Below are 12986 nucleotides of genomic sequence, written 5' to 3' on the forward strand. Positions count from 1 at the left end.
GCCCTTTTCTTCCTCTCTCTCTCTCTCTCTCTCTCTCTCGTCTATCGCTATAGCCGACGATCTCACCCGCGTCCCTGCGTAACGCACACACTGTACCTTGGCGAATCCCGTGCTTCCTTACAGTAAGACCAGTCCACCATGAGCATCGAGGGTCGCAGTCTAGGAAGTCGACGCTGTGTGATATCTAGGCCTCTCTTGCTTGCTGTCCGGTACACCTCTCACCTCGGGCTCGGCTCGGGTCGTCACGGGAGGACGCTTCGTCTCAAGATGGCCGCCGTTCAGGGTCGGATGGGTCGGGATCAGGCTTATTTTTCCGGGTCCTTCTTCCCGCTCACTCTCTCACTCGCTCTCTTTCTCTCACACACTTAATACTCGCTGTACACGCAGCTCTCTTGCTCCACGTACACTCTCCTACCTTCGCGCTCGGTGGTCTCACACCCACTGAACTCATCAGTCGCGTTCGTTCCCAACTCGTCGCTCGGTAGGTCAACTGACTATCTTTTAACCTACCTACCCAGTCCCTACCTTATCCACCGATCTCTCTCATTCGTGTCGCCGCCGCGGTACTCACAAAAATCTCCATACGCACTCTTTATACTACCTTGACCCATTGGCCCTTCGCGCCTTGTTTTTTCTTCTCCTTATGGAAAATTCGCTACAACAGAGCACACGGAAAAGGCTGTATACATCAGCATGGTTATCTAGCTTAAGAGCAGGGGCGTCAACTGTGGCGTGGCAAACAAAATTGCGAAGCAAATTTTTGCCACGTCACAACCACCAAAGTACGGCTTAATTGCCGCCCAAGTACCGCTCAAGTGCCAACTAATTACCGCTGCTCAAATTCTGCCTAAGTACCGCTTTTCACAATCTGCCCAAGTATCGCCAAAGTACGACCTAAGAGCCGCCCAAGTACCGCCCAAGTGCCGCCTAAGTACCGCTGCTCAAATTCTTAACAAGTACCGCCCAAGTGCCGCTTTTCACATTGTGCCCAAGTACCGCTAAAGTACGGCCCAAGTGCCGCTCAAGTGCCACCCAAGTACCGCCCAAGTGCCACTTAACACATTGTGCCGAAGTACAGCCAGATTACGGCCTAAGTGCTGCCTCAGTACCGCCCAAGTGCCACTTTTACATTCTGTCCCAGTACCGCCAAAGTACGACTCAAGTGCGACCCAAGTACCGTCTAAAAACCAATAAAGTACGGTCCAAGTGCCGGCCAAGTGCCGCATTAGTACTGCCCAAGTATCGCCCAAGTGCCGCTTTTACCTTCTGCCCCAGTACCGCCAAAGTACGGCTCAAGTGCGGCCTAAGTACCGTCTAAAAAACAATAAAGTACAATCCAAGTGCCACCCAAGTACTACCAAAGTGCCGCCCAAGTGCCGCCCAAGTATTACCTAAGTGCCGCCAAAGTACGGCCCAAGTGCTGCCAAAGACCTGCCCAAGTACCGCCCAAGTGCCGCTTTTACATTCTGCCCAAGTACTGCCCAAGTGCCACTTTTCACATTCTGCCGAAGTACTGCTAAAGTACGGCCTAAGTGCTGCCCAAGTACCGCCCAAGTACCGCCCAAGTACTGCCAAAGTACGGCCTAAGTGCTGCCCAAATGCCACTGCTCACATTTTGCCCAAGTGCCGCCCAAGTACCAATAAAGAACGGCCCAAGTACCACCAAAGTACCGCTTAAGTACTGCCATAGTACGGCCCAAGTGCTGCCCAAGTACTGCCCAAGTGCCGCTTTTACATCCTGATCAAGTACAGCTAAAGTACGGCCCAAGTGCCGGCCAAGTGCCGCCTCAGTACTGCTTAAGTACCGCCCAAGTGCCGCTTTTACCTTTTGCCCAAGTACTGCCAAAGTACGGCGTAAGTGCTGCCCAAGTACTGCCCAAGTACCGCCCAAGTGCTCTTAAACATCCTGCCCAAGTACCGCTAAAGTTCGGCTTAAGAACTACCAAAATGCCGCCCATGTACCAACCAAGTGCTGCCAAAGTGCCGCTGCTTGAAATCTGCCCAAGTACCGCTTAAGTGCCGCTTAACACATTGTGCCTAAGTACAGCCAAAGTAAAGCCTAAGTGCTGCTTAAGTACCACCCAAGTACCGCTTTTACATTCTTATCAAGTACCGCTAAAGTACGGCCTAAGTGCCTGCCAAGTACCGCCTCAGTACTGCCCAAGTACCTCCTAAGTCCCGCTTTTACCTTCTGCCAAAGTACCACCAAAGTACGGCCCAAGGCCACCCAAGTACCGCCCAAGTACCGCCCAAGTGCTCTTTTACATCCTGCTCAAGAACCGCTAAAGTACGGCCCAAGTACTACCAAAGTGCCGCCCAAGTACCACCTAAGTGCCACCCAAGTGCCGCTGCTCAAAATCTGCCCAAGTACCGCTCAAGTGCCGCTTAACACATTGTGCCCAAGTACGGCCAAAGAACGGCCCAAGTACCACCCAAGTGCCGCCCGAATTCCGCTGCTCAAATTCTAACAAACTAACGCTTTTCACAATCTGCCCCAGTACCGCCAAAGTACGGCCCAAGAGCCACCCAAGTACCGTTCAAGTGCCGCCTTAGTACCGCTGCTAAAAATCTGCCCAATTGCCGCTTTACACAGTGTGCCCAAGTACGGCCAAAGTACGGCCTAAAAGCTGCCCAAGTACCGCCCAAGTGTCACTTTTACATGCTTATTAAGTACCGCTAAAGTACGGCCCAAGTGCCGGATAAGTGCCACCTTAGTACCGCCCAAGTACCGCCCAAGTGCCGCTTTTACCTTCTGCCCAAGTACCGCTAAAGTACGGCCCAAGTGCCACCCAAGTACCACCTAATTGCCGCCCAAGTGCCGCTGCTCAAATTCTGCCCAAGTACCGCTTCTCACAATCTGCCCCAGTACCGCCAAAGTACGGCCCAAGAGCCGCCCATGTACCACCCAAGTGCCGCCTAATTACCGCTGCTCAGATTCTGCCCAAGTACCGCTTTTCACAATCTGCCCAAATACCGCCAAAGTACGACCCAAGAGCCGCCCAAGTACCGCCCAAGTGCCGCCTAAGTACCGCCCAAGTGCCGCTTTTCACATTGTGCCCAAGTACCGCCAAAGTACGACCCCAGTGCTGCCCAAGTGCCGCCCAAGTACCGCCCAAGAGCTGCTTTCCACATTCTGCCTAAGTGCCGCCCAGGTTTCGTCTAAGTACCAACAAAGTATGGTGCAAGTGCCACCTGAGTACTACCAAAGTGCCGCCCAAGTGCCGCACAAGTACCACCCAAGTGCCGCCCAAGTGCCGCTGCTCAAAATCTGCCTAAGTATTGCTCAAGTGCCGCTTTACACATTGTGCCCAAGAACGGCCAAAGTACGGCCTAAGTGCTGCCCAAGTACCGCCTCATTACCGCTTTTACATTCTGATCAAGAACTGCTAAAGTACGGCCCAAGTGCCGGCCAAGTGCCGCCCAAGTACTGCCCAAGTGCTCTTTCACATCCTGCCCAAGTACCGCTAAAGTACGGCCCAAGTGCCGCCCAAGTACCGCCCAATTGCCGCTTTTCACATTCTGCCCAAGTGCCACCCAAGTACCGTCTAAGTACCAATAAAGTACGGTCCAAGTGCTACTCAAGTACTATTAAAGGGCCGCCCAAGTACCACCCAAGTGCCGCTGCTTAAATTCTGACCAAGTATCGCCCAAGTGCCGCTTTTCACATTGTGCCCAAGTACAGCCAAAGTACGGCCCAAGTGCTGCCAAAGTACCGCCCAAGTACCACCCAAGTGCCGCTTTTACATTCTGCCCAAGTACCGCCCAAGTGCCACTTTTCACATTCTGCTCAAGTACTGCTAAAGTACGGCCCAAGTGCCGGATAAGTGCCGCCTTAGTACCGCTCAAGTACCGCCCCAGTGCTGCTTTTACCTTCTGCCCAAGTACCGCTAAAGTACGGCCCAAGTTCCACCTAAGTACCGCCCAAGTACCGCCCAAGTGCTCTTTTACATCCTGCCCAAGTACCGCCAAAGTACGGCCCAAGTGCCGCCCAAGTGTCGCTTAAGTACAGCCTAAGTGTCGCTTAAGTACTGCCCAAGTGCCGCTTTAACATTCTGCTTAAGTACTGCCAAAGTACGGTTCAAGTGCCGCTCAAGTACCACCTAAGTGCCGCCCAAGTGCCGCTGCTCAAATTCTGCCCAAGTACCGCCCAAGTGCCGCTTTTTACATTCTGCTTAAGTGCGGCCAAAGTGCCGTCCAAGTGCCTCCCAAGCGCCACGGCTTAAGTACTACCCAAGTGCGGCCCAAGTTTCACCTGATAGCCGCTCAAGTTAAACACTTTCTTTATTATTATTAATATTGTTTACAATTGTATCTTTTTTTTTTTATTACATCAAATATCATGTTTATTATCTTAATTATTATCATCATCATCGTCATCGTCATTGTTAATTTCATCGTATGTAGATTGATGTCATAATAATATCTCTGGTTAACTAAATAACCTTTTCGTTTGCTTATTTATTTGTTTTTACGTTTCTGATACTCAGCCCTTTATCTCCTTTTAATAATTATATAGCTACACGTTTTTACTATTTTAATCACATTTGAGCGCCATTTCCTGCCCGCTAGGGGATCTATTCAGACTTTGTTTACCGACCTAGAGGTTTGTTGCTATGTTGTTGCTATCCATGACACTGCACTTCATGGCAGCCCGCGCCATTGAAATTTGCGTTCTAAACACGCTGAAATTGAGCACTATTGTAAATCCATTTACTTAATGAATAATTGTTAAAAAATTATTCTGTAACCGGATTTTGACTCAAGGGAAGCTGATCCACACGCTGGTCCCCGGTCCTCAAGTACTTAAGAATATCCCATATCGTAATGGCTTAAGATACACTGTCGATAATTCTTTTTGCAGTGAATTGTTAAGTGATTACTATTAAAGTGTCCAATTTTTAAAGAACGCTTACTGATATATTTGGAGGAGGCATTGCCTTCTGGGCTCGACGAATCGGACTGGCATCATTCTGTGGTCGTATTCCTCTTACTAAGAGTTTTTAGGTCAGCTTTACTGTAGATAAGGATCAAATCAGAATGAATAATCTTGCGCATGCATACTGTTTTATTTGAAATTACTGGAAATACAAATCTTGTATGCTTATGCATCTTAATTGCCTTTATAGTTAAAAGACTTGAGGTGGAAGAAGCCGATTAGTATAAGTAGCACTATCACCGCTGGATGCCATTATGTTAATCACTTTCTTATTTGCAAGATTCCACGAATGTTCCACAACCTCATTCCGCATTGCCATTGAGCTCATCTTTACTACAACTGCACGCGAAGTTGCTCATGCGATAGAGTTTCCGATTTTAAACTAATTTGTGTTTCGTTAATAGAAGTATCGAGTAAAATTAGTATTGAGCCCATCCAAGCAAGCCATGATATCTGCAGCTGTTAAAGGATTTAAGTTATCTGTTTTCATTTTTTTATCGATATCCGTGTCTGAGGTGTTTAAATTAGAATTTGAGAGTCTAATATTTTTCTTAGCATTCTGTAGCTCTGGAGGAAAAGAGAAGTCCCAAAATCTTTTAGCCTTCCAAGGAGTGTTATTAAAATCCGTGTTTATACTCATATATAAAGGCTGGGTATTACAATTAAATGGCACGATAGCGCAGCAGACAAAGATAGGTTTAGTATACACAAAATTGCGCAAGTACCAACTGTAATGTGTACACTTAATATACTATGGCTTAGCACAGGCTGAGTAACGAACGCGTCTATTTACACCTGTAGAAAATTTGGACACTTTACAAGAGTAACAAGATTTTCTTTGCATGCTACATATGTATGAATATATTGTAAGTAGAGTACATTGAAAGCTCTACGAAGACAGATTGTAGCCAATTAAATGTAGGCAATGCATGTATATGTTGTATGTATAAGTTGGCCTTGTACCGAGTAAAAAAGTAAAAAAACCTAAGAGAAAGACCAGACGACTGAGAATTCTAGAATTGGAGAATTACGATGTAAAAGAAAATAAAAATAGATATTTGATTTGAGTCTTACGAGGAAATTTTATGAGTAAATTACATATGTAAGAATGATAAGTGGTAACAATTCTATTTTTTTTTTTTTTTGTTTGAAAAAAATGATGATGTCAAGCCGAACCTACGTAATCAGATTTACTTAAAAATACTTAATAAAACATTATACTAGCTTTTGAAACTGTTCGTCGAGTAATAAAAAGAGCAAAACACAATTACTGTAAGATGCCGGTGTACAAGATGTACAGCTGACTGATGGCCACTAGTAAGCTCATCATTAAAGAATTCAACATGGCGAGGCTTTCCCATCCAATGTATTGTGAGCCATAATCAATCTCCAAACACCAGTCCAAACCGTGTTTAATCCAGTGAATGACAGCAGGCAAAAGACAGATTCCTTGCCTCAGTAGGAGAGTGACCAATTTTATGCTCTCAAAAAACTAGAGCCAGATGGAGCCTGAATGCCTGCAATAATTACAAAAACCTCAGAAAGGTTTAACAGAAAATATAAGTGAATTTGTTAAAATAAGCCACAGGATAAAGTATAATATACGTCTGCTTTGTCTCACCTTTGGATCAATTTGTATAAACATTGTTAGCGCTAGAGGGTGCTAAATGTTAAAAAACACAGTTTTGTCATTATATCTTATTCTATAAGATAAAAAATATGTGCAAATGATAAGTTTTTACTTAACTACACGATTTGCACACGATCCCTGTTTCAAATCTGTTAAGTTCAAAATGGCGGATCCTATATGGTGGCCAATATTTTGAAAATGTCAGAATTATGCAAATAGAAAAATACTACCACATACTACGTATAATATTCAGTTGAAAATATCTCCTGCAAAATTTTTGAAAGTGGTGTTTATTTTGAAAAAAAAATTAATAACTACTCCAAAATTTTTTCACTGGATTAACTGGAATAATATTTATAAAGTTCTGCTACTGTATGATTCTGAGGTATTTTAGAGTTACGACGGTGGCCAATCATAGATCGAGTTACAGATTGATTAAATTGAAAATAGTGGATCTAAAGTGGTGGTGAACAGTTATAATATCAAATAGTTCTTATAAAAGTGAATTTTTATCAACTACTATAATAGTAATTTTTTCCAAATAGTTATTCTCGTGTGGATTTAAATAAAATTATGTCATTTTTTTACTTAATTTATTTATGTCAAAAATGATGAAAAACTCATACTTACACTACAAAATTTGAAAATCTTTATAAACAAAATACATCTTCACTCTAATCTTTCCATTTTTCAAAGAAATAAAACAACGTTTTGTCCGAATGTTTAGTATTCTAGAGCTAACATCAAGTCTTTTTTGCAGTTTTTTCCGATTGAGATTAATTAATTTAGAATCACAGTATTTAAAGTCACTACTTGTCAAACAGTCAGTTGTCTCAAGCTATTTGTAGAAATACCAAAATTCATCCGATTAATATAGTAATAATACATTTACTGCCATTGCTTTAAACATTAGTAAACGCAGTATAGTTAGTTGCTATAGGGCGCTGATCCACGATACGCAACAGAGCTCCGCAATAGACTTTCCACTACATAAAGAGCCCATCGCAACTTTTGCGGAGTCTTACAAATTTCGTATGTTATTTTGCTACTAGTATAGGTCCGTCTCAGTCACTACCATGGTAAATAAAAGTAAACAAAACAGAACATTTTCGAAACTTTGTGCAAAGCACAACTTAGTACGCTAGCATTACATCATAAAAAAAAATGATTTATAGATGACAACAAACAAAATAAAATCCTTGACCTTATATTTTGGATAACTTTAATTTATTATGACCACATATGCAGAAAAAATCGATGTGCAATTAGTTTGAGCCGCTGATTTGCTCTTTTCATGGCGGACGGTCTATTGTAGAGCTCTATTGCATATCATGGGACTGCACCCTTATGGCATTTACTCCATTATCGAACAATCGTAAAATGGCTTTGAAGTAAACAAAGTTGGCTGCTATATTAGTGTGGATCCCCACTCTGCCATACTGCTTTTGCTGGAGCAGCACGTGTGTATATAGGAGAATCTGTTATTAATCAAGCACCATTTTGGATCCACCACTTAGGATTTGCTCTATCTGTTACTCGATCCGTGATTGGCCATCGTAGGAGCTTTAAAAAAATCTCAGAGTTATACAATTGTAAGATTTCATGAATATTATTCTAGTTAATCTGGCGAAAAAATTTTCAAATGTTTATTAATTTTTGTCTTGAAATCAACGCCATTTCCAAAAATTTTGTAAAAGACATTTTAAACTGAAAATCATACGTTGACTATGGTAATATTTTTTAATTTGCAAAATTCCAGCATTTTAAAAATATTGACCACGATATTGGATTCGTCATTTTCAACTCAACAAGTTTAATACAGAGATCTTATGCAAATCCTGCAGTTGTGTTAGAACTCACTTTTTACACTTTTTTGTTTATCTAATAAAATCAGATATTATGGAAAAACCGTGTTTTTCAACATTCAGCGCCCTCGAGAGCTTCCATTATTTCTACTTCCGTCTTAAGACAAGTCTTAAGTCAGTAAATCTGAAAAAGTTACAGTAAAGTTTTCTCATGGAGTACTTTTGATCACCAGAGTTCAAGGAAAAAGAAATTTTTTTATTCCATTTCACCTGGAATGCTCCATGTGTACATTGATACATCACAGTATTCAGTAAAAATAAAAAAGATGCTCTTACTTTAAAGTAAATATTAAAATTTAAATTTTGGATTGTAAATTTTTACGAAAAAAATGAAAATGTGGTAACTAATGTACTAACTACTGGAAGCATGCACTTTTCCAAAGATTTCTGTCGTTTTTCTCTTCCGAAACTATCTGTGTAAATATATCCTTGTGGGTTGAACGCAAATGATTTCTTATTCCTGTAGGATCGCTGTTTGCCTTTAAGATTTAAACTTTGTAAAGTTTTTTCTTGCATTCAATGCAGATGCCAATTTTGTCACCTTTACTATTGACAGCCATCCGAAATACTTGGATGTACTCTCCTTTTCCTCCTGCTTTTTTGATATTTGTGAGGTTGCATGCAACATTTATATTTTAGTCATCGAAATCGATTTTTAAACTTCCGTGCTCTTTAAATGTACATTCACATATTTCTCGTTATCTAGAGCTTCTTTTTGATTATACTGGACGGCTGATCCCCTAGTTTTTTTTGACATGGTGATACTTATTGGCAAACACAACTTACGAGAAACTCAATATTTAATTATATCTGATACAAAACCATACATACGTACTTACTTTTATAAAATTTAGGTTGCATAGTTACATGTTCATATTAACAGTTACACAAAGTATAGAAATCTATCGGCAAATATAATAAATACGTAAGTGTTACAATACTTGGAATGACAAAAAGTTGGGAACAAGGGTGAGACACTAGAGAACGAATCGGTTTTAAGTGTTGCTGCAGTCCCGAGAGAACTAATAAGTACAACGCACGTAAGTTTATCAGCTTGTTTTTGTGCTCATGCTTGCTTCTGTTATAGTATATTTATATACAATTAACTTTTATACTCACACAAAAAGTTTCCGAAAACTAATCAAGTCTAGTCAAATCAAGCCAACGTGTGCAGTGCTTTGTTTTAGGTCTTATAAAACGGTTTTGTTCATGCTTTTGCTTTCTAATAAGATTTTTTTACATTGTCGGTAATACTGACTCAAGATCAAGGTATACTCAAAATTTCGAGTAATCCATCTTAACAATATGAGTTTCTTAAGTGGAATTTATTTTTATTGTCTTAAGTGCTATTTATACATCTTAATCTTGGTCTTGTCTTAATTTGCAAGACAAGGCAAGACAAGATAAAAAACTTTTAATTCTAGCGGCAGCCCTAGGTACAATTACGTGTCCATATCTGTAATTTAGTGAAACCACTGCAAAAGTAACGGGCTTGGATGAATTGGCAAAAAAAAAGGATCCTGTTAAGCTTGACTCTAGTCTAGAACTCTAAGAAGACATGAAAGATGTAGCATAAGTGGGAGACGCGCAAGCGCCAAAAGTGAAGTAACACTACTTCCGTTTCACTACTTACTCGGTTAGGTGGAACACGTGCGCCGTGGACCTCGCGTCCCGGCTGTCACGGTGTTCAAGAGCCAAGCATGTGAGAGTAACGTTAAGCGAGATGTCCTTCCATTCCTTTTGTTTGTTCACCGAAGAAAACAGCGCGCGGACAGGGAGCTCTAGTCAAATTGCCGTTTATACTCCCGCATGATTGAATTTAAGGACACTTCCAGGTGAAATGATTAACTGGGGCAGTACATTTATCAAAGAATAACGCATGTGTCGTAAGGCCAGCTCAGCGAGGACAGAAACGTCACGTAGAGCAAAAGGGCAAAAGCTGGCTTGATCTTGATGTTTAGGACGCATAAAGACTGCGAAGGCATGGCCTATCGATCCTTTTCACTTGAAGAGTTTTCAGGAAGAGGTGTCCAAAAAGTTTTCTGTATCAAAAAAGTACCACAGGGATATCTGGCTTGTGGTGGCCAAGCGTTCCTAGCGACGTCGCTTTTTGATCCTTTGATGTCAGCTCATCCTATCATTGCGAAGCAGAATTCGCCAAGCGTCAGATTGTTTACCCACAAACAGGAAACAAGAGCAGGGCTGAGACCGTCGTAAAACAAGTTATTTTCACCCTACTGATGACTTTTTCACTGCGATAGTAATCCTGCTCAGTACGAGAGAGACCATAGGTTCAAACATTGGTTCATGCACTTGGTCGAGCGGCCGGAGGTGCGAAGCTACCATTCGTAGGATTATGCCTGAATGCCTGTAAGGCCGTATCCCTATAAGTCAAAGGTGGCAACAATATATTTAGGAGTCTCGTAAGTCAGAAGGCTTAAAACAATGTGACACTTTTTATTACTGGGTGATCTGGTTTTCTTCGGTAGGCCAGATTATGGTATGGGCCCAAGTTGCCGTACGAAATTTAAAAAAATTGCCGCTGGCCTCAGGATCTCACCGAGCGAGTCAAGGGTTAACGTGTGACAGTCGACTATGGGTTTTAAACCAAGTTCGATGTCAAGACTTGGAATTGTCTGTAGACGACTTAGGTACCTGGCGGGGTGTTGTACTCAGTAGAGCCGTTACCACGCTGCAATCTGTTAAGGCTATATAATATGTTGCGACGTTTATAAAAAATCCCGCTGGAATGTAAAGAGGAGAAAGATAAAGAAAAAAAAAAAAAAATAGAAAAAAATAATTAAGGATGCTTACAATATAAGTAGTACGCGTCGTGAGTCTTTGAAAATTTCGGCAGTATTTCGTATAGGGAGAACACAGCAATGCGCTCAAAGGGACTTTTAATAATTTCGACAGCCTTTTTAGGGTGGGGGATGCGTGTGTGAGCGAGAGAGTAAGTGGTGGCGATTAGGGCAACACGTGCGATAGTAAAAACTTAATTTAGCGATCAATCATTAATTCTCTCCGTAACTTTTAGTCTGCCAATACCCTAACTGCCGAGTAAGAGTATACTTTAAAAGTAATGTGCCACCCTCACTAGGATTCATCATTTGCGATTATTGCTACTCAATGTTTAGTCTGCTTGAAGGGGGTGTCGAGCGGGTTTTGAAAGCAATGCCAATGTCACGGACATGAAAGCGAAAACCAACGCTCTTTAAAATCGCAAAGACATCAATTTGGACGTCTTGCTCGCCATCTTACGAACGAACGACGACTTCGCGCAATGTTTGGAGATATCCAATCCGTTGGTGTTGTGCGGGACTGGCAGTGATTTTTGTTTTTACTACCAACGTACATAAAAAATCTACTTAGAGGGACAGATAAAGTCTAGCCACTTAAGATTACGCAATAACAAGTTTGTGATGCCCTTAGACTTTCTGAGCCGAACGCACGCTACAATTAAGGGATCAGCTTCTTCTTCCTGGCCAAAGGGCCCGGGTAACCCGCTAAATCTCCTTCATGCTTGGGATTAGGGGTTGAAATTATTTCCCGTAAACAAAGAATTTCCAGTAAGCACGAGTCATAAGCTTAAGTAAATAACGTCTTCACCCTTTGTTTACTCAGCCCGTCGCTACTGAAAATGAAATAATTAAATCAAGTTGAGAAAAAAAAAGCAAACGAAAGAATCAAATTTTGTTTAAAAGCTGTGCTAAAGAAAAAACAATAATCGTCTGATTTACACGCCTCACACGACGCTTCTTTTTTTTTTATCCCCTTTTGTAGAGGAGAATGAAAAATTAAGTCAACAGATTTGTGGTCGTAGGTTTTGATGCGTGCGCCAATGCCTAGCGTCATTGTTCTCTAATTGTTCAAATTAACAATCAGGTTGGTTTTTCCTATCTCTGCGCACCCGACTACAAATTAAGGTTGCGCGAGCACACCAGATCCTTTTTTTTTCATTAACCAGTGTATTGCCAAGGTGACCTAAGTGCTCTCGTCAGGGGTTTTATCCCAAACATGAAATTTTGACTGGAAGCGTTTCATTCAAGCCGACGGTTATTTTGTAAAAAGCCTTGTAGTACTGGAAGCAACATTCATATATAATGGTCATAGAATCTCTTCCTTTTAAAGATATAATTAAGCCGACGAGAATAAAAGCATACTCGTTACTATCTGAAATTTTAAAATAATTTTATGTCCGTAAAGCCGAGACCTTGCGTTTAAATGTTGTGAAAAATTATAAACTGTGTGAGTGTTGCCGTTGCTCCTTCCACCTTGTTCTCAAGAAAAGAAAAAATAGGAGACAGCGCTCGTTAACAAAAAATTTTGTAGTGTCTTAAGGTGCGCCCTAATGCCTGCTACTTGTGTCTCATTTACGGGACGTAGTGGTGGCCAAACGGCAAACTGTTAAGCGTGTTATAATCGGAAAAACCTGGCTCTATGTTGTGTTTTGTGTTGGTCTTTCGATTGCAAAAAGTCTAGTTTGGCTGAGAATAAATACAAGAAGAAAAAAGTTACACATAAAAGTTGGAAGTGAAAAAGAAAGAAAATTGAT

At 41.6% G+C, this 12986-nt stretch overlaps 1 pseudogene; it reads left to right on the top strand.

Moving 5' to 3' along the window:
- Nucleotides 1–9833: 9833 nt before the first annotated feature.
- Nucleotides 9834–11163, top strand: LOC149374059 (large subunit ribosomal RNA; annotated as a pseudogene).
- The last annotated feature ends 1823 nt before the right edge of the window (nucleotides 11164–12986 follow it).

Source organism: Copidosoma floridanum, unplaced genomic scaffold (assembly GCF_036245765.1).
Source record: "Copidosoma floridanum isolate Cflo_tuat_1 unplaced genomic scaffold, Cflo_Japanese_pri ptg000022l, whole genome shotgun sequence".
Taxonomy (NCBI): Eukaryota; Metazoa; Arthropoda; class Insecta; order Hymenoptera; family Encyrtidae; genus Copidosoma; species Copidosoma floridanum.